This window comes from Cervus canadensis, chromosome X, assembly GCF_019320065.1.
Source record: "Cervus canadensis isolate Bull #8, Minnesota chromosome X, ASM1932006v1, whole genome shotgun sequence".
NCBI lineage: Eukaryota > Metazoa > Chordata > Mammalia > Artiodactyla > Cervidae > Cervus > Cervus canadensis.
In genome coordinates, this window is record NC_057419.1 from 69,706,305 (window position 1) to 69,729,215 (window position 22,911).

Below are 22,911 nucleotides of genomic sequence, written 5' to 3' on the forward strand. Positions count from 1 at the left end.
GAAAATTCTCATTCAATACTGTTTAAAATATTTCTTCTGTTCCTTTCTCTCTTTCTTCCTCCTTCTGGCATTATGGATATGTTACACCTTTGGTAGTTTTCACACAGTCCTTGGATGGGCAAGCATTCTATATTCCTATGATCAAGTCTCAGTCTTTTAGTGAGCCTGTGCCTCTGGACTGTGAATTTCAAAAATGCTTCTCACTTTTTCCTCTCCTTCTATGTAGGGCAGGAGAGTTAGACTGTGCCAGAGTTGGGTGTGCCAGAGTTGGGTATTTCCCTTCTCCCATATGGAAGACTAGAGCCAGCTAATGTTGGGTATTTCCCTTCCCTACATCAGTTAGCTTCTGATAATACCCCAGCAAGTCAGGCTCTGATTAACTATTGAGTAAAAAGCCTTGTTAAGAAGAACAATACACTCTGGCATATTTTAAAATGTTTCCTTTTCCCCTTCCTCCACCAGAAGCAGGGTTGGATTAGGGGGGCAGGTGCAGGATTTTTCTCCAGTATTTATTGTGTGAACCTGGTCTACCTCCTGGAAATAAATCTCATAATATTGGGTGGCCCCCTAATGATTTGGCTCCTTTGCAGTTTTTAACTCTCAGAATTGCCCACACTGAGCCTCCATCAGTTCATCAATTACAGGTCAGGTTTTCCTAAGCTGGAATCAGTTTTCATGGCAGTTTCTACTTGTGATTCTCTGCTCCAGTTAAGCACTGACTTCCTGCATTCGCTGGTCTGTCTCAATCTTGAGGGCAGGGATTTGTCCTGAGTTCTCTTCTCTCTTATGACTCTAAGAAGAGTCACTGATATTTTAGTCTGTTGAACTTTTCACTTGTTGTTAGGATGAAATGGTGACTTTCAAGCTCCTTACATGTGAACTTAATAATGGAAGTCATTATGTCTCATTACGGCTCTTGAATCTGGTCCTTCTTTCCATTTCCCTTGCTGATAGCCTGGTTTGAAATTTCATTACTGGAATATTATAATAGCCATCTTGTTTGTGTCCATCTGAAGTCTCTGTCTCTTTCCTCTATTGCAGCCTCACATCACTTCCAAATTAATCTAAAATTCAACTGACATCATGTGATTTCCTCACTTTGACGTGTTCTCATTAATTATCTCATACAAATCCACATTCTTCACCTTGACACTCAAGGTCATCCATTCTTTGTTCTACACTTAGCATTTCAGATGTTCTCTCACTGCTCTCTTCACTCCCAGGGGAACTGGACTCTTTGCTTCTCCTTGGAGATCCTTGGTCCTACGTTTATTCCATTTGCTGTCACTAGAATACCTTTATATTCCCAGTCCTGGCTGGTTCTGAAGTTATGCCTTCCTTTCCTGAGCATTGGTGGCACTTTCGGCAACTTTCTAAGATAGGTCTCTCATTATTCTGTACATTTATATTACTTGTGTACATCTCCTATTGTCCCTGCTAGATTGGGAGTTCTCTGAGGAAAGGGGTTATTTATATTTGTAATCCTCACAAGGGCCTCTTACATTTAGTTTATGCTTTTTTGAATGAAAAGTGATTAAATCTCAGGTTTGTTTTGTTTCTCTTAAGGTGACTGGCAAATTAGAGAATAGTTGTGGGTGTGTTCATTTTGACCTCTGTTTTGAACCTCTTTCTAAACACTAATTTAATTAGGATCGTGGGTAGTGAAGGAATAGGAGAATGTCTTTCTTTGTTCTTCGTGCTCTTAAGGCACTATTGAGAGCTGTTTTTAAAGCACAGAGATAGATAGAAAGCAGAGTTCTCTAATATTTTTAAAATTTGAATAGTTACAGTATCAATCCTTTCTGGAGGTGACAGAGTACCCCACTATAGTACTGTATCTGAGAGGGCTGTTAGATGAAAGTAATCGTTTCTAAACTCAAACTGACATGGGAACAGTTAAGTTTGATTTGTGAGCTACTGAAGTGTCATCTTTTATTCTTCTCAAAGACCTTAACAACTTGAAGGTGAGAACAAAGAGAAGAAAAGAAATGGGGGCTCATTTATTTTTCCTGATGTAGAAATGGATGTTCATCAAAATCTTCTTCAGAATGACTTGCAATGATACAATTGATGGGTCATAAAAATGTTCACTGGGTTTTGACATATTGGGTCATGTTTTAATTTTATTTCTGGTGGATTTGGCAATTTTGCTCTCTTTTTGTGGAAGGGAGTGTGCCCCACTACTTAACAATGGTGGTATTAACGACCATTCACTTGTACCACAATCTGCCATAATTTTCCCATTTTATTTTATTCTGAGTGGATGGATTCTATCCCACGTTTTGTTTATTCAAAATGTATTCTTCTCCACTCAGGGACCAGAAGGGAGAAAAATTCAATTCATAAGCTCTTCTAAGAACTGAAACATTTTCCCACTTCTGATAGAACTGAGTAGTGCTCTGAATTTCAGAAAATAAAAATGGGAAAAACCCCAGAGAGTATGAAAAAATATTTACTATGCTTTTTTATTGTAACCATATGATGGAGGTCATTAGTATTTTCTTACTATTTCAAAGATAAGTACCACAAGAAAATTTTTTTTTTTTTTGGTATCTACGTTTTCATTTTTTCATTCATTTATCCATCAAATAGTCTCTGAACTGCTTCTGCATGCCTGGTAGAGTTCTGGGTGCTGGAATTCAATAGTGGGTTCTTAATTGATGAGGTGCCATTTACACTTCCACTGTCACCTTCACCCACTAAATGGTATCCAGCACTGTTGAAAGAGCTTTAATATTTTATTTTCTGCCTTTTTCCACAGTGTTTTACATAGGACATATGATAAAGTGATTCTCAGAAATTGTTCATGTTGTGAAGACATGTAAGCCTGATGCAAACTGAAGTTTCTCTTATCCATTCCAGGAGGGCAGCTACTTCAAATGAGTTCTGCATTTTTTTACTCTTAAAAAAGCATAATTGATCACTTACTATATGATAGGCTTTAAAAGACAGAAGTATCAGATAACCCCCATCTACAACCATTTTGTCTTATTTCTCCTCTCCAACATCTATAAAAAATATGAAATAAATACTTTTGAGGCCATTCTTCCCGGGGGCAATCATTCCCAAAATATACTGTTTGAAATGAATGTTTTAAGCTTAGGATCAATCAGAATTTTAGCAAATCCCACAATAAGAGTAGAATCTGAAGGAAGCCCACTTACTTGGTTTTCTCCACAAGAGGAGAGAAAGTGAACTTTCTAGAGGCTCTGTGTTCAGAGAAAATAATCTTGATGTGGTACTTGCTGGGGCTTGTTAGTGAAAAAGTGTTTCTCAGACAGGGCTTGACCCTGTTTTGAATTCACCTCACCTTTCCACTTTCATCTCCCCCTTTCTTTCCCTGCTCACTTTTTCCAGAGGTTTTCCTGACTCCCTGCACCATGCCCTTTAGACATATCCCACTCGCATGTACTGTCTACAGGCAACCCCCCAAAACCCGAGTAAAGCTATGGTATTAATGGACTGGTGGATTATTTATCTCAAGAGATTTTACACTTTTAAAAGGGTTCCTGGGACTTCCCTGGTGGTCCAGTGGTTAAGAATCCACTTGTCAATGCAGTGGACATGGGTTCAATCCCTGGTCTGGGAAGATTCCACATGCCGCGAAGCAACTAAATCTATGTGCCACAACAATTGAGCCCATGCTTTAGATGCCATGAGCCACAATTATTGAGCCTGTGTGCTGCAATTACTGAAGCCCGCATGCCTAGACCTCTGCTCTGCAACAAGAGAAGCCACGGCAATGAGAAGCACGCACTCTGCAACAAAGAGTACTCCCCGCTCACCACAACTAGAGAAAGCCCACACAGCAATGAAGATCCTGGGCAGCCAAAATAAATAAATAAATACAATTTAAAAGGGCTCCTGCAGATGGAAATGCCCTAGACCACAGGAATGGTGCCTCCAGTTGTAGACATTTAGGCACTGTAGCAGACTTAAGGGAAGGAAAATTTCATGTGCGTCTCAGATCACATCACAGAGGCCCTGGGACCAAGACAGCTTTTTGCTTTCACAGAGATTAAGGGAGCCTTAGTGTAATTTGAAAGATGAGAGGATCATATGGTAGCTTTATTTTTAGTTTTTTAAAGGAGCCTCCATACTGTTCTCCATAGTGGTTGTATAAATTTATATTCCCACCAACAGTGCAGGAGGATTCCCTTTTCTCTACACTCTCTCTAGCAGTTTGTAAATTTTTTGATGATGGTGTGAGGTAGTTTTGATTTGCACTGTAGATTAGATTTGTTCTGATTTGCATTTCTCTGATAATTAGTGGTGGTGAGATCTTTTTATGTGCTTTTTGGCTGTATGTCTTCTTTGGAGAAATGTCTACTTAGATCTTCCCACTTTTGACTGGGTTGTCTGTTTTTTTGATATTGAGCTGCAAAAACAGAACTACCATATGATCCAGCAATCCCACTCCCGGGCATATATATGGAGAATACCATAGTTCAAAAAGATACGTGTATCCCATTGTTCACTACAGCACTATTTACAAGAGCCAAGACACAGAAGCAACCTAAATGTCATCAGCAAAGGAATGGATAAAGATATGGTACATATATACAATGGAATATTACTCAGCCATAAAAAAATGAAATAATGCCCTTTGGAGCAACATGGGTAGACCTAGAGATTATCATACTAAGAGAAGTCAGTCAGACAAAAACAAATATCATATGATATCACTCATATGTGAAATTTAATTTTAAAAAATGATACAAAATAGAAACAGACTTACAGATATCAAAAACAAACTTATGGTTACCAAAAGGGAAAAGTGGGACAGGAAGGCTAAATCAGGAGCTTGGGATAATATAAGATAGATAGCCAACAAGGACCTACTGTATAGCACAAGGAACTCTACCCAATATTCTGTGATAACCTATATGAGAAAAGAATCTAAAAAGGAATGAATATATGTGTTTAACTGAGTTACTTTGTGGAACTAACACAGCATTGTAAATCAACTATACTCCAATAAAATTTAAAAAAAAAAAAGATGAGAGGATCTACAAGACATTCTTTACATGAGAGTTTACATTGTGGGTTTTCAAACTGCCTTCTTCAGTACCTGGGGTTTTTGTGGAAGATCTTCAGAGGTCACCAAGGTAATATGAGGGAGACACCAAGAGAACAAGTGGGTTTGTCTCTTTCCTTGCCCCCTCCTATAAACTAATAATAGTTGACTTTAAAAACAGTGACCCTGTGGACTGTAGCCTGCCAGACTCCTCTGTCCATGGGATTCTTCAGGCAAGAATACTGGAGTGAGTTGCCATGCCCTTCTCCAAGGGATCTTCTTGACCCAGGGATTGAACCTGGGTCTCCCACATTGCAGGCAGGTTCTTTATCATCTGAGCCACCAAGGAAGCCCATTAGAAGATGATGATACTATTATCCTGCTATTACCATCTTTTAATCAGCAGACGAATGGATAAGGAAGCTGTGGTACATATACACCATGGAATATTACTCAGCCGTTAAAAAGAATTCATTTGAATCAGTTCTAATGAGATGGATGAAACTGGAGCCCATTATACAGAGTGAAGTAAGCCAGGAAGATAAAGAACATTACAGCATACTAACTCAAGCTTTTTTAAAGATATAAGAGTTTGATTTCTAAAAAATTATTTTGGTAACTGCTACTTAATCTCCCATGTCCAGTGCCCAGTTACAATGTAGACATTTTTAAGCAAAAACCTATTCAGCTCTCACTGTTTCAGGGGGTATTAGTTATCAGAGAGCTAAGCCTTGAATGCAGTGGCTAGTGGTTAGGGAGCGGGCTTCCCAGATGGCTCAGAGGTAAAGAACCCGCCTGCCAATGCAGGCGACGAGGGTTTGATCCCTGGGTTGGGGAGATCCTCTGGAGAAGGAAATGGCAACCCACTCCAGTATTTTTGCCTGGAGAATCACATGGAGAGAGGAGCCTGGCAGGCTACAGTCCATGGGGTGGCAAAGAGTCGGACATGACTGAGCACGCAAACACACAGAGGGTTTAGGGAGAGTGGGCTACAGGGATGAAACGTTTTGTTATGGAGACCAGAGAAATAGACAAAACAAAGGCATGAAAGTGGGAATGATCAGAAGTGAGATGAAGGAGTATCAAAGACAAATTTGCCTGCTTCATGACATCATCTATGATGGGCCCTGCCAAAGATGCCAGACTTCAGGTTTTCCGAACTTAGAGATTTATCTCCTGTGTCTTGTTTAATTGATTACATTTGATATTCTTTCAGCACTCTCAAGTGTATCAGAATGATAGCTCCTTCTTTGCCTCAGTGCAACGACATACATCTCAAAGTATTTTTGAAAGATTATGCCACTATGGGAGCCCACAGACATAGCAGCTGGAATATGTTGAATTTTTTTTTTTTTTTGACAAAACAATCCCCTTGTTAGTTTGAAAACTTCAGTGAAATAGGTTTCCATATGACATCCCACTTTCTAAAAATAATTACATATGCTGAACTCTTGTTCTCAATTTTTTACTCTTTCCTGTATCCACACTTTGTGTCACATAACTCTGCATGTTTTTTCACTGAGTGAGGGATACACTGCTGTGCTCCTTAACTTTGAGCTTGGCCACACGATGATGATCTGGGTGCAAACAACACTGTACTCGTTTCCTTTTTTTTAGGCTACTCCCCCAATTCTGTGGCACGTGGAATCTTGGTTCCCTGACTAGGGATTGAACCTGTGCCCTCTGCAGTGGAAGCATGGAGTCTTAACTACTGGACTGACTTCAAGTTGAGGCCTCATGAGGCTTCATGTGCTTCACTTACTGTTTGCACTTCATCATGAGAAGCCTGTGGTTCAGCTAGGCTCTTCATCCGAGGAGACTGAGAGGCGTGTGAACCAGATTTGGATCCAACTTGCAGCTTGGAGCCATCTAGTTAAGTTCAGCTAAGATGAGCAGAGCCACCCTAGTGAATGTGCAGACATGCAAAAAAGAGTATTTAGACTTGAATGTCATTGAGATTCTGTGACTGCTTATTATACAGCAAAAGCTGGCATAGGTAAGACCTTGAGTTTTTTGACAGATCAGAAATTGGGCAACTTCCCTGAAGATTCAGTATTCTCACCCATAAGACATATGTCATTATAACTACATCACAGTATTATAGACATTAAATAAAACAGCATATCAATAACATACCAGGTACAATGTCTCATTATTATTTTATCAAAAGATAGGATGATACGTGGGGACTCAGGGATGCAGGGGAGTAAGAGACATGCATTTATTTCAAGATGGAGATTCAATATTAGAACATACGGTGGTTGAAAAAAAGGCATTTATTCTGAAACTTGGGGCAAATAAATCCTTCCTCTTTAGTTTAATGACTGTTAAACTGCACAAATTTACTACTTGGGTAGATGAATAATGAGCTTGAAATAGTTTTCTTTTAAAGGAAAATAAAAACATGACTTTACCAACATCACTTGGTGTATAAAGTGCTATTAGTCACATGCAGTAGTTAGCACATTTGATTTGTTTGTGACCAAGAGTTCAGCTGAATACATATGAGATTTATTTTGTAATTTTCAACATGCCAATATAAAACAGCTTTTTTTTTTGCCCCTTCATTGCCATCAGGTTAGAATAAATTGACTCTTGATGCAAAGTTGTAGCCAGGGGTTGAAATTTACCTGTGATTAATGGTCAAAGCATTGACTAGCTGCAGCCCCCACCCTCCTGTTCTTGTATATCACGTCCTGGACTGGGAGCTGTTTTGTATAAAATATTGAGATACTGGTCTTTCTGTCCCTCACTTGCCCTTGAAAGTGAAGAGAAGAAATACTTGATTAAATTGGTTATTAAGAAACAATAAAAGAAAACTACTAATGAATAAATACGTTTGGTAAAGCATCTTTCTAATTCTTTGGGTCTTCAAGTATACAACTGTAATATATTATTTCCTAACCAATTAGCAAGTCAGTTAGTTCAGTCAGCTTTTAGCATCACTGTTCACATTTTCCAGCAGGGATTTAGAATAGATACAAAATTCCTGGAGGGGAGGTGCCCGCCTTCCTTCCTGAGGCAGTTTACCTTGTTGAACTTCCACTCCCACAATAAAGTCAAAATGGGATAGATTTGTCTTTGCTTTCATTCAAAGCACCAGTTTGGTGCTTTGCTGATAAAACTAGTAAAAAATGCTTAGGACTTGTTTTTTTCTCCCCTGTGAAAAATGCACATGTGTATACACTGTGGGTCCATCATTGTATTCGTTTGGATGCTTCCAAAAGCTGTCCCTGAGACAATGGTTTGGGTGCCTGCAGTTTATTGTATGCAATAAACCCCAGGAGGAAGTTAGGAAAATCAAGAACATAAAAGGAACATTCCTGAGCAAGTTACTGCTGTGGGAAACTGGAGTTCAATATTGCTGGGAGAAATCACGTAAAACACAACTCAGAATTGTCCCACTGATGGTTTAGCGAGCCAAGGTATTCATTCCTTTGTGCCCTGCCCTCTTGACTGAAAGGGGCTCATGGGGGTGTTAACTTCCAGGCATTTCTAGCCGGCAGGCAGGACTTATTTCTGCTGACAGAAATAGATCTCAGGCAGAGAGAAGGCATGTATTATAGAACTATCCATCTTGTAGGTGACCCCTGAGGTCAACAGAAGGAACGTGGGTGAAATTGTCAAGAGCATCCACTACAGGCACTAAAGGGAAAGTTGGTAACAAAAAAAAATCAGTTATCTCATGTTACATGAATGTCAAATGTAAAATATTTTGGTTTTAAACAATGAGTTTAAAGAAGGAAATACTTGCATTGTCCTGGTCTATTTCATAAGGGTTTTTTTTCATTTTCTAAATTAAACTCTTTTGTCCCTATTGGTATGGGAAATAAGAGTTATAAGGCAGAGACCCAGAATTTTTTTTCTCACAGCCGAAAGTCAAATGAGACAAATTCATTTTATCTTCAGGAACAAAGATTTAGTAAGGTTTGCTTTTTAATTTTTTGTTTTGTTTTTATTCTCCCCCCCCCCCTCATTTAACTTAGCTTCCTTGCCTTCTTGTTGTTCAGTTGCTCAGTCGTGTCCACTCTTTGCGACCCCATGGTTCCTGCCTTAACTTTAGGGAGTGTGTTGCCAATTCTCACCACAAGATGTCACTATTTTACCAGTCTTAATACTGAAGTTTTTCTCTGCAATCATTTAGAACTATCTACTCTGATGTTTCAATAGCAAATAAATCCACGGAAATCGTCAATGTTTTTCTGGTAGACATATTTAGAAAATTTCAGTTGAATAAAGATCAAATCACAAATGATATGGTCATCTCCGACAGAATCTAGAGCCTTCCTGGGACTTTGAAATAATTACATCCCACTTACACTGCCTTCAGTACACACATTGGGCAGATGTGATTATCATGTTTAAATAAAACATTTTGCTTTTATAAGCTTCATTCTATGCTTTTAAGATTTATGAAGCTATTTTTTAATTCAACAGTTCTCAAATGTGACAAAGTACAACCCCAGATAATATGTTTCTAGAAAATTCCTTTAGAATTTCAATTTAGCTACAAGGGGAACTCTTATGAAATCTGGATGGGGAACACACCACATGCTCATTGCAAAGAAGCTTCATAAAATGATTATGTTTCTAGGCAGAGGCTGGACTCCACAACTGTGCAATGACTTCATGGGGAGGGGCACTCAGATTTATAGTCCATTTCCATGGAGTTTTCATGCAGAATTTATTCTTGATAGATGTTTTATATTTCCCATACTTAGAGGGACAAAGGAGTTTAATGTGGTGTATAAAAGTACCCTTATGGAAAAAGACTAGGGTCTTGCAAAAATTAGACTCAATGACCTTGTTGTTTATAACAAATACTCTCCTTTCAAAATGCATGTAACATGGGGCACCTATTCGCTTCTTTTTCTTGCTCAACAAAGGGAAAATCTTTTAGGATAAGAAAGCAAATGTGCCTTGATGGTTTCCATGAGCCAATATGATAGTGAATGGCTTGAGGGCATCTGTCATTCCCTGACTGTGTACATTTGCCTAGTTTTTTTAAACCTCTCTTCAAGTCTTATTTTCTTCATCTGATAAACATGTGTATGTTTAGTGATAATCCTTCCATGTACTTAGTCGCTCAGTCATATCCAACTCTTTGTGGCCCCATGGACTGTAGCCAGCCAGACTCCTCTGTTCATGGGGATTCTCCAGGCAAGAATACTGGAGTGGGTTGCCATGCCCTCCTCCAAGAGATCTTCCCAACCCAGGGATCATACCCAGGACTCCCACATTGCAGGTGGATTCTTTGCCATCTGAGCCACCAGGGAAGTCACTCAGGCAAGAATATTGGAGTAGGTTACCATGCCCTTCACCAGGGGATCTTCCCAACCCAGGGATCAACTCTGTGTCTCTTACATCTCCTGCACAGGCAGGTGGATTCTTTACCATTAGCACCACCTGGGAATCCTTAATCCTTCCATAGTAGTTTGAAATTAAGAAATTCTATTAGTATCCTACTGCAATAAACGACCATACATTTAGAGACTTCAGACAAACTTACTCTCTTACAGTTTTGGAGACCAGAAGTCCAAAATCGGTCTCACTGGGCTAAGGTCAAGGTATCAGCAGGTCTGCTCCTTTCTGGAGGTTCTAGGGAGAGAATCTGTTTTTTGCTTCTTTCAGCTTCTAGAGTGTGCCAGAATTCACTGCCTTCTCTGGTTCATGGATTTATCTTCAAGCAGCACAGCATCTTCAAATCTCTCCCTGACTGAATCTTCACGTTTCCTTACATAAGAATAAGGACTCTTAATAAGGACTCTCATACACTACCATGTGTAAAATAGGGAACTAGTGGGAAGCTGCTATATCACACAGGGAGATCAGCTCAGTGCTCTGTGACGATCTGGGGGTGGGGTGGGAAGGAAGGCTCAAGAGGGAGGGGACATATGTATACACATGGCTGATTTACGTTGTTGTATAGAACGAACTAACACAGCATTGTAAAGCAATTATATTGCAATAAAAATTTTTTTAACGAATAAGGATTCTTGATATCATTGGACTCACCCAGATAAACCAGGATCATCTCTCCATCTCAAGATCCTAAATTTAATTAAATCCACAAAATTCCCTTTGCCATATAAGTAGCATTCACAGGTTGTAGGAATGAGGACCTGAGGGAGCCATGATGCAGCCAACCACAGAAATGCTGTATGTAAAGGCCCCACCAATAAACAGAAACATGTTTATTATCATTGGCCGTGAAATGTTAATTTAGCAGTCAGTCAGGTGCTGTGTTAGTGAATGACTCAATGATAAAATGACATTTTTCACCTTCTGGGTATAGTGAAAGGACACAGGCATTTACTTTTTAATATCTACTCAGGCAAGAGGTCGATTTATAAGAAAACTAAAGCTATTTAAGTCAGTCTTCAAATACAGTGTATAGGATGAGCTGTGTATTTCCTCTATTGAGTTGAATCATTTTCATTTTCTTTTTGCTATTACAATAATAGGAAGTCAGCGTATTTTTACAGATCAACGTCTAACTTACTGGTCAGCAAAAATCCTGGGTCTTTATGTGGCTTTCTCGTTCTTTAAATCAGACTGAAAAAAAGCTATACAGGGCATTGGGTGTCTGTGACATGATTTCATAAGGAACAATCGTTTGTGACTCTACAGAGGAAAAATTAAATAAAGATATACAGTTTCATCTCATTATTTTCATATTTGTCATATCTTGTTGACATTTTCTGTGTTACCTACTCTTGAACATACTTGAAGCTATTATTTAAAAAAAATAAAGGACAACATTTTGTCAGCACTCCAACTTATGTGGAATAATTATATTGAAGAGACTATCATTTGAATACTTCAGTTTTGTACTGAGTTTAAATTACACATTTAGTCAATATGCAATTAATTGAAGTAGAGACACCTGCAAACTAATGCCATCAAATCAAGTGTGTAAGGAGAATGTACACTTATGTGAAGTGGCCTATCTTCCTACATTCACCTATTATATATTTAAGATGGCAGAAGAATTAAATACTGCTCAATTAAGAACAAGCCACTTAATGGATTGGAGCCTTTGGGAGACACAGGCCAGAAAATTAATTTCAGGTGGGTGAGCACGGCATATTCTTGTGTTTTGTGAAAGACATTGCCACGAAAATTTGCCATCCACACACTTTTCATTAATTGTGTTTAACAACAACTAGTTATCAAGCTCCCTAGACTTGGTTTTTATTTTTTTATTATTTTTTTTCATTTACTTATATTAGTTGGAAGCTAATTACTTTACATTATTGTAGTGGTTTTTGCCATACATTGATATGAATCAGCCATGGATTTACATATGTTTCCCATTTAAAAAATTGGGACTCAGTGAAGACCCACGAATCTTCTGAAACTGTGTAAGAAATTGTGCGTGTGTGTGTGTATACACTTTTTGTGCTGTGGCTGAGTGTACTAATGGAGAGTCAATATCCTTTCTCCCCTTATTCTTGTGTAAATACAGATTTTATTCCATCTGGAAGGTGCTTGGCCAAATAGTGCATGTGCTAATTTCCCCACCTGTCCTCTAGGTAGGACTGTCCACTGAGAATTAAGTGCAAGTTCTTGGTAAGACTTTGAGTCACCTCAAGAACAATCAGACAGCAGGCATGTGTTCTTTGTCCTTTCACCTCTCCATTTGTCTTCCTTTTCACTACTTGGAATGCAGGTGTGATGGCTGGCACTCTAGCAGTCACTTTGGGACTTATAAAATATCAAGTAATTATTTTTAATATTTTTGTACTGAGGTAAAGTTTATGTACAATGAAACATTCAGACCTTATGGATATTGTTCAATAAGTTTAGGAAAATACATATCAAGGCCTATAGTATTCCCATCACTCTGAAAAGATCCCTCATGCTCTGTAGTCAATCTCAACATTTCACCTAAGAACTGTTAATCTGATTTCTGTTTTCATATGTTAATCTTGTCTATTTAGAATTTCATATAAAGGGTCATACACTATATACTCTTTATTTTACCTGGCTTCTTACACTTAGCATATTTTTGACATCCATTCATATTGTTGCATGTATCAGTAGTTATCTTAGTCAGTAGGACTACCATAGCAAAAATACCATAGACTGGGTAGCTTAAAAAACAAATATTACTCTCTCACAGATCTGGAGGCTCAGAAAGCCAATCTAAGATCAAGGCGCTGGTAGATGTGGTATCTGGTGAGAAACCTCTTCCTAAATTATAGACTGCTGTCTTCTTGCTGCACATGGCCAAGATAGGACATCTCTCCTGTGTCTCTTCTTATAAGGACACTGAGGACAGTAATCCTACTCAGGAGGACTCTAACCATGACTGGACTATGTTCCAAGGGCCCCAGTACCAAGAACCATCACACTGGGGATTAGTGCTTCAACAGACAAATTATGGGGGGATAATAAACATTTGGTCCATAGCAGCAGTTCATTCCTATTTTTTTATTGCTGAGTACTATTTCATGTTATGAATAGAATATAGTTTCTTCATCGATTCTCCTACTGATAAATATCTAGCTGTTTCCAGTTTTTGGCTTTTATGAACAAAGTTGCTATGCACATGCATATACAGGTCTTTATGTGGACATATGGCTTCACTTCTCTTGGATAAATAATCAGTTCAGTTCAGTCACTCAGTCGTGTCCAACTCTTTGCGACCCCATGAATCGCAGCACACCAGGCCTCCCTGTCCATCACAAACTCCCGGAGTCTACTCAAACTCATGCCCATCGAGTCAGTGATGCCATCCAGCCATCTCATCCTCTGTTGTCCCCTTCTCCTCCTGCCCCCAATCCCTCCCAGCATCAGGGACTTTTCCAATGAGTCAACTCTTCACATGAAGTGGTCAAATAATAGGGGTATAATTACTAGGATATAGGGTAGATATATCTTTATCTAAAAACTGCTGAAGAGTTTTCCACAGTAACTACAAAATTTTACACTTCCATCAGTAGTGTCCTTGCTAACATTTGTTGTCAATTTTTTAAAAAATGTCAATCATTCTAGTGAGTGTGTACTATCTGATTTTTTAATTTGTGATCCTTAACGATTAAAGATACAGAACAGTTTTTCATGTGATTATTGGACATTGCATTTTAATGCAATATTGGAGTAGAGGGTGAGACCTTCAAGGGACAGACTGTAATAACAACAATTACTCATTTAAATGGCTTTAAAAAATGGGTCTTTGTAATCCTTTAATTGGGTTTGCAAACTTTGAGGAAGAATTGAAATGCTCTGGAGAATACTGGAACCTTTGAAAGATTTGTGGTTGAAAGAGAGAGAGAAGAGAGTTAGGGCTCCTGGAGGCCAGAAACAGACTTTGGGGTAAAACAATGAAAATTTCAGTGGAGGCTTTGAGTTTTCCATGAAGTGTATAGTGACAGTGAACACCCTTCTATTCATCATACAATTTCAGGAAAAACCTGAATTATTTACTTATGCAGGACTGGGAAAAGTACTATTAGCACACTAAATCTGGGATGCCACTGTTTTTGTGTGTGCCTGAGTACAATTTTATTGGCACACAGCCACACATTCATTTCTATATTGTCTGTGGCTGCTTTCATGTGATGATGACAGAACTGAACAGCTGCAACAGAGATCAATAGAGCCTGCAAAATTGAGAATGTTTAGTATTTGGCCCTTTTCAGAAAAAAAGTGTTAACCCCTGTACCACTATGGGGGAAGGTGAGGAGAACTACAATGAGGTGATTAGTACTGAGTCAATGTGGGAGAGGGGTAAGATTTTTGGAGGCTGGATCCACTATTTCCAAGCCTAATAAGAACGGTTGTAGATTCTCCTGGCTTAGCAGCCAAGTATTTGAAAGTTCACCGAGACGTGGTCAGATGATGAACAGTTACTGAGGTTCTTTTCCTTTTTACTTTTTGCTACTATAATCGGTTGTATGTGACAATTTAGATTGGCATAGTCCTTACTTCCCCAAGCTAGATGATACTTATGTGAAGGGATGTGAAAACATCACAAGGTCAACAGAATAAGAATGCTAAACAACTAATACAGAAATACCTTTGCAGACCATCCAAATCCCTTTGTTCTGACTTCATGTTAACTAAGCAATGTAAAAAAAAATCAATTTTTTTAAACTCATCCACAGATTAAAGAGCAAACACAAAAATATGCTCTTTGACCAACTATAGTTCCCTCTATGAAATAAAATCAGTAACTTCCTGATTCAAATTGGTTTCACCTTCATTAGAGGTGTGTGTCTGTTTTCTTGGGGCATAATCACTCTTCAATAAGCTGACCAGTAAATACTAAAATATAAGAAAGGCTCCAATGGCTAGCAGAAAGACTGTAGCACTGAAGTCAAGGGGACAGGTTTTGAAACTGCAAAGTTTACTAGTTCTGTGACTTGGACAAAGTGGTTTTACCTCTCTGAGTCTCCTGGTTTACACCATTAAATGAAATAATATACTGACCGCCCTTAACCTAGTGCCAGAATACAATAAGCACTTTATAAACAAAGTTTCCTTTCTTTATCTTCTATGTAGGGCTGACAGATCATACTTTGAATGCTGCTGCTCTGGGCTGAGGTGTGCCCTACTTCCCATTCATATGTTGAAATCTTTACCCCCCAGTCTTTAGGAAGTAATTAGGTTTAGATGAAGTCATGAGGGTGGGGCCCTCATGGGATTAGTGACTTTGTAAGAAGGAACACAAGAGAGCATGTGCTGTGTGTGTGTTACAGAAGAGGTCATGTGAGTGCACAGTGAGATGGATGCCACCTACAAGCAAACAGAAGAGATCTCAGATTGAAACCTATGTTACCAACATCTTGATCATGAACTTCTCAGCCTCCAGAGCTGTGAGAAAAAATGTCTGTTGTTTAAGACACCCAGTCTGGTATACTGCAATGGCAGCCTGACCTAAGACAAACTGTAACCCAGTGAAGCCGAGTCTTGAAAACTTCTGATTGCCACTTAGCTCCATCCCTAAGGATTATATGGTAGTCATTTAAGGAGATAGCTCAATAATTTGTACTTTTATATTATCTGAAAGAGGGAACACACACCAGCTATTCACTTTCTTTTCATTCTCTACTGACTCTGTGTTTTCTTTACCTTCTGAGATTATTTCAAGCCATTAGGAGATATTTTAAATTTCAAAGAGTTGATGTGGGTCTGCTATGTTTGGGTAGAAAGCCTCAAACTATATTTTACTGAGAGTGCAACTAAAGATGAGAGTAGTGTCTGAACTAAGGATATAGTGGACTGAGAACATTATGTGGGCTTTTTTTTAAAATAGATTTTATTTTTTAAGAGAAACTTTAGGTTCACAGTAGTTTGGGCACAAGAGACTTCCCATACACCTTTGCCACTGCACAGGCATAACCTCTCCCATTATCAGCATCTTACACTGTAGTTGGTACCTCTGTTGTAATTGATGAAGCTACACTGACATGTCATTATCACTCAAAGTCTATGGTTTACATTAAAGTTCACTTGTGGTGTTGTATATTCTAAGAATCTGAACAAACATATAATGACATGGATCCACCATGATCATACCCAGGAGTTACACTGCTCTAGAAACCCTCTGTGCTCTGCCTCTTCATCCCTCTGGGACCTGACATTGGGGAAGTTTAGGGATGCTAAGTCAGTATCAGATTGACAAAACGTCTGATTGCAAAGCTCAAAGTCCCTAGTAACTATATGCTATTGTTTTGTCAATAAACAATATCCTGGTCAGGAGCCAGGTCAAGAAATTTCAGGTACACTTGTTGGAATATGGGCTTCTGAAATTTCAGAGTGTCAGCTGTGAATATTTTCCACTTTTGCCATTTAGTGTTTACATTCAATGAAAAAGCTCTGTTTAGATTTTTTTTTGCTCCTTTACCCCCTTTTCATTGAATCAGAGACTAGATCTAACACTGATGCCTGGTCATGATAGAAGGTAACTGAGATAAGCCTAAAAGTTGCCTACAAAACCCTGATTATTTATACTCAGTGAGTTATGTGGGATCATGCATTTCAGTCATACCTATATACATCTATCATACAAATTACACAGAAGTTTATTCTTGCAAAAGAATTCTATGAAGTACAAGAAGGTAGTTATGTTAGAATATGGTTTCCCCATTTCACTCCTACTGTGCACCAAAAATTTTTTTTAATATTTATTTGCTTAATATAGTGTACAAACTGTGACAACACAGTGGAGGAAAATGCTGTAAATATTGTCAGCCTTCAGGAGAACTTAAAATTTCCCTGAAAAACTTAGGAAACTGACCATAATTCCACCCACTGATTATAAACTCTATGAAGGCAAAGATTTTGCCCTGTTCAGTTGTTCATGGATCTATTCAAGTGTCTGGAGCAATGCTTGCAAAGGGTGACTACTCAGTAAATACCTGTAAATGAAGGAATGGATGATGAAAGAAAGTACATGCATTTCTTTGGAAAGAAACATTTTGCCTAACATTAAACACTAGAAAAAAATTTAGGTTTATTTTTCTGTGTTTTTTTTAAGGCACTGAATGTACAAATGTACAAATTTGTACAAATGTACAAATTAATGCCTTTCATATGGAAAGAAGCTTCCTTTTGGCTACTGTCATATAAAATCATGTTCAACTGTAATCTACTGTTGCCATCTTGAAGTTGTTAAAATTTCTGAACAAGAGGTTTTACAGCTTCATTTTACATTGGACTTTCCTCTGTCCATGGGATTTCCCAGTCAGGAATACTGGAGTGGGTTGCCATTTCCTTCTCCAGGGATCTTCCTTGAACTAGGGATTGAGAGAGTCATTTCCTAGGCAGGTTGATAAGAAGTCTATGGGTCCCCAAGGAGAGAGGGGTCTGGAATTCTCAAGGAGGAAGAAAGGACAAACTTTTTAATGTTTTCCTCTACATTCCTTAGGATTATATAACAATGATGTATCCTGCCTGAGGACAGTCTCTGGATTAAACCTTCTGGCTAATTCTGTTATCTTAAAATGTTAATTATGGGAGTAGGTCTAGTGAGGTCTTTACAACTTCCAGACATTCTTTGGATTCACTGGCGAGTATATCCAAAGAATGTCTGGAAGTTGCTAACACTAGCAGGGGGGTACTCTTTCTACCCCTTTCTGATGTCTATGTCAGAAGCTTTCTCTATCTCCTTTATACTTTAATAAAACCTTATTACACAAAAGCTCTAAGCGATCAAGCCTCGTCTCTGGTCCCGGATTGAATTCTTCTCCTCCGGAGGCCAAGAACCCCAGCATCTTTGCGTGATTCAGCAACAACCTTTCAGGATTAAACTCATGTCTCCTGCACTAGCAGGCAGATTCTTTACCACTGAGTCACCAAGGAAGCCCGTAAATTATGTAGCCAGTTATAGAACTGAACTGATCTATTACAAGGCCATTACACACTAGCTAATTATTAAGAACAGAGTTAGGGGAGCTAAAGAAATGTAAATTAAAATGTTTAGTTCCATAAGTTGTTAAGTAAAACTGCAGTGTCCATATCTCCAGATGATCTAGAAGTCTCTAGAAACAGGCAAATTGTCCCATAGGATAGGAGGAAAGGAAACAAACAGACATTTTACAAATCATCTATGCCATGATGTCTTGCTTGATGCCAACTGTGCCCTTATCCCCTAACCTTCTTCCTTTAGGTTTATAATTTAAAAGACAGACAAGGTAACATGAGTGATGTGCTACATTTAGTGATCTATTACATTTTTTCCTCTCTTAGTAGATGAATGCTCACTCACTTCTTTTTATGGGTCTCTCAAGCTTCAGACTACAGTGCAATGGGGGAGTTTAAAGAAGTGTCTCTGATTGTAGATCCTCCTAATGTCTCACAAAAAATAACTGGATGAATATTCACACATGATAACAACTGAAAAAAAAAAACAGAGCTAAGAATACAGATGAACAGGTGTGCTACTGCCAAAATCTGGGTGAAATTTCTCATAAAGCTGTGGTTTGTAAAACTGGGTAAAGAACCAAAAAACCCTTACCCATGCTTTGGTTCAATAGGCAGAATAGAGAGAAGATAGGAAGGTCTTTCATTCCTCTTGCATTGTAGTCTGGAGCCTGAGAGATCCAGGGTCTATACCCATAAGAGAAGTGAATGGGCATTCATCTACTAAGAGAAAAAAAAGATTTAACACATCACTAATGTTCCTTAGTCTGAGTTTTCAATTATCAGTTGTCTAAACTGTACTTAAGGCAAAAACAGAGAGTTATCAGTTCAAAATTGGACTTGGTGGGACTTCCCTGGTGTTTAGGACTCTGTGCTTCCACTACACGGGGCATGGGTTTGATTCTTCATCTAGGAACTAAGATCCCACAAGCTGCACAGTGTGGCCAAAAAAATAAATAAAAAAACATTTGGTCTTTGTACAGAATGTGTAAAATTGCTGAATGAAGATATCAGCTGTGCTAGCAAAGTGAACATTCTGTTATGAAAATGAAGGAATCTGACTTGATTTTCTGCTTCAGATGGAAGGGCCATTTCAGAGTAAATGAGAGCAGAGTCAGATTCTACAGAACCAGCTGGTAATATGGCAAAAGGTAGCTTTTTTTTTGCCATTGTTATCTTTGTTATCATCATGATCTCATCCTCTGTCTTGTGATGACTTCAGAATTCGGAGCTTCATGCAGGTCTTGTGATATACCCCTAATTTGCAGGTGGTCCTAGGTTGGAGATAAAGCTGCCAATCCCTGAGACTGAGGTGGATAACACATAAAATGTTTTGACCAAAGAGGCCAATGACTTATGGTGGTGTGATTTCCAATCTAAGCCTGTTTCCTCATATATAAGGGCTTCCCAGGTGGCGTTAGTGGTCAAGAAACCACCTGCAGTGCACGAGACCCAGGAGACTCAGGTTTGATCCCTGGATCAGAAAGTTCCCCTGGAGGAGGGCATGGCAACCCACTCCAGTATTCTTGCCTGGAGAATCCCATGGACTGAGGAACCTGGTGGGCTACAGTCTATAAGGCTGCAAAGAGTCAGACATGACTAAGTGACTGAGCACACACCCACACCTCAAATATATAAATCAGAACAGCAGCAGCTGCCACACACTTTTGTTATAAGGATCATAGAAATAAAATATGCAAGCATGTATGTTTGTACATAAACTTTTGGTAGGAGAGGTAGTGCTGAATAAAATCAGATTTCCTTCCCAATTGACCTTTTCTAAACTACCATTTCTCATTGGGCCTTCCCCTGCATAACATTATATCTTATAAATATCTTCTGCTAAAATTAAAGCCAATGTATTTAATTTTACTACTGAGCAACTTCATACATTCTGGGAATTGCAATCAATGTAATTTTCCATTTGTATTACATAACTTTTCCCATGAATTACACTTCTACCATTCTTGTATAGAATGGCAGTATGACTCTGTGTTACCAGGATAGACTCAGGAGTCTGATTTCTTGGGTTCACATCCTAGCCCTGACACTTATTAATCATGCAATTTTAAGTCCAATTTTGGTGCCAATTCTGACGTGTTGTTTCTTCCTCCCACACCCAGCAATGCTCTGACACTAGCTGGGTGCCCTACAATTCAACTTAATTCTGATACTATTGAAACCAGGCAGGACCCTGTGGGTCTCCAGGACATGGAAGCCTTTCAAATGGTTGCAAATCAGGGAAGGGACGGAATACAGGGATAAGGGAGGAGCAGCCAAGAAACAACAGCACAGCCGTGAGGTAGGTTCCTGTGTTCCCCCTCAAGGGATACACAGAACAGTATCTTTAAATTCACCTGTAGAACTAAAACCTCCACTGAATGTAGGATGTTCCAGAGAGAAGGTCACAGTTTGATAACAAAAATGCTCATCAGGAGACCATCTGAGGTCAGATGAAAGGAATACAGCTCCTCTCCCCAACCCTGATCCTTCTTATCAAACCCGGCCTTGAACTGCTGCTATAAAATTCCTCACCAAATTCCCCCAGGTGGGGACACACAGTTTTTCAGGGCACTAGCCGGCTGTGTCCAGCCCCCACCCCGGCAAAGCAAGAAAGCTATTTTCACCTACTTCACCCAAAACTCTTGTCTCTGAGATTTGATTCGGCACTGGAGCACAGAGACTGAGCTTTCTGCCTCATCCTCTACCTTGCAGACACCGTCAGATTCCACAGGTTAAGGGCCCAGTCTTACAAGACTACTCACTCCCACTTTAGACACCAAACGAAAGTCCAGGTTGTCACCTGTGCTTCTGATCTGCCACATATAGACTGGAAGTTCCAACAACCCCCTCTCCTTGGTTTTGATTAATTTGCTAGTATGGTTCACAGAACTCAGAAATATTTTACTTACTAGTGTGGAGCCCAGGCGGAGGTCATAGGGCAATAAATCCAGAATTAGCCAAGCTTCCATGGCAACCATTGTCATGGGCCATCCTGTTTGTCATTAATCTGTGCCATCCTGTTTGTCATGAGCCATCCTGTCCCTAACCAGCCAGCTCCCATCTCCATATTAGGCAAAGTGGGCACCAAAAGACCCCCGACCAATGACTTAACACCACCCCTCCCCATGGGAAGTTTCTTTGTCCTGAGACTATTAAAATTGGCTGCAAGCCCATGAAAGGGGTTGGCTCTCCCATGGTCTGTCAGGAAGTTGGCCTGCTGTCTTTGCAGTGCCTTCACTAGCTCAGCCTTTTGCTCTCAATAAACTCTCTCTTCTAAAATACTCTGTGTCTGGAAATTCTTTTCCAACCTGTGCGAGAACTGCCACAATAACTAGACTACTGGCCTATTATAAAAGAAGGTAACTCAGGAACAGCTACATGGAAGATGTATATGGAGAAAGGGCTCAGAACTGCCATGTTCTCTGAGCACGCCTCTCCTTCCAACCAGGAAGCTCTCCGAACCCCTTTTATGAAGGCTTTATCACACAGGCATAGTTGATTAAACCATTCGCCACTGGTTATTGAACTTAACCTGAAGTCCCTCTTCCCTCCTCAGAGGTCAGGGGGGTGAGACTGAAAGTTCCAACTCCCCAACCACAAGGCGGGTTCCCTTGACAACTAAACCCCTGTCATAACTGCTTTCTAAAAGTCACCTGCTGCTGCTGCTAAGTTGCTTCAGTCGTGTCTGACTCTGTGTGACCCCATAGACGGCAGCCCAACAGGTATGTCTGTCCCTGAGATTCTCCAGGCAAGAACACTGGAGTGGGTTGCCATTTCCTTCTCCAAAAGCCACCTCATTGACATAAATTTGGATGTGGATGAAACAGGTTGGTTATGAGTATCAACAGACATTTATTGCTCTTATCACTTAGGAAATTCTTAGGGTTTTAGGAGTTCTGTGCCAGAAACAGGGACTTCAAATGAATTATGTTTCTTATCATAACTCACAATGTCACATAAGCAAGTCACAACCTTCCTTTGCCTATGTAGATAATAGTTGTATCATCTTCACAGGTTTAACCATGAGGTTATATGACCTGTGCTGTGCTTAGTCATGCCTGACTTTTTGTGACCCTATGGATTGTAGCCCGCCGGGCTCCTCTCCATGGAATTCCAGGCAAGAATATTCCAGGCAAGAATACTGGAGTGGGTAGCCATTCCCTTCTCCAGGGGATCTTCCCAATCCAGGGAATGAACTCAGGTTTCCCACATTGCAGGCAGATTCTTTACCATCTGAGCCAGCAGGGAAGCCCAAGAATACTGGAATGGGTAGCCTATCCCTTCTCCAGGGGATTTTCCCGACCCAGGAATTGAACCAGGGTCTCTTGCATTGCAGTTGAGCTACCAGGGAAGCCCTTTATGAAATAACACCTTTAAGATGTTGCTTTTTTAGAGCAGTTTCAGGACTAGAGTAAGCTCTCAGTAAACAATAACTATTTTTTCTTTAAATAGTAGTGACTCAATAAGAAAACCCAAGTATGAAAGTTTCACTTTCTTATGAATGGTCTCTGTTCTTCGTA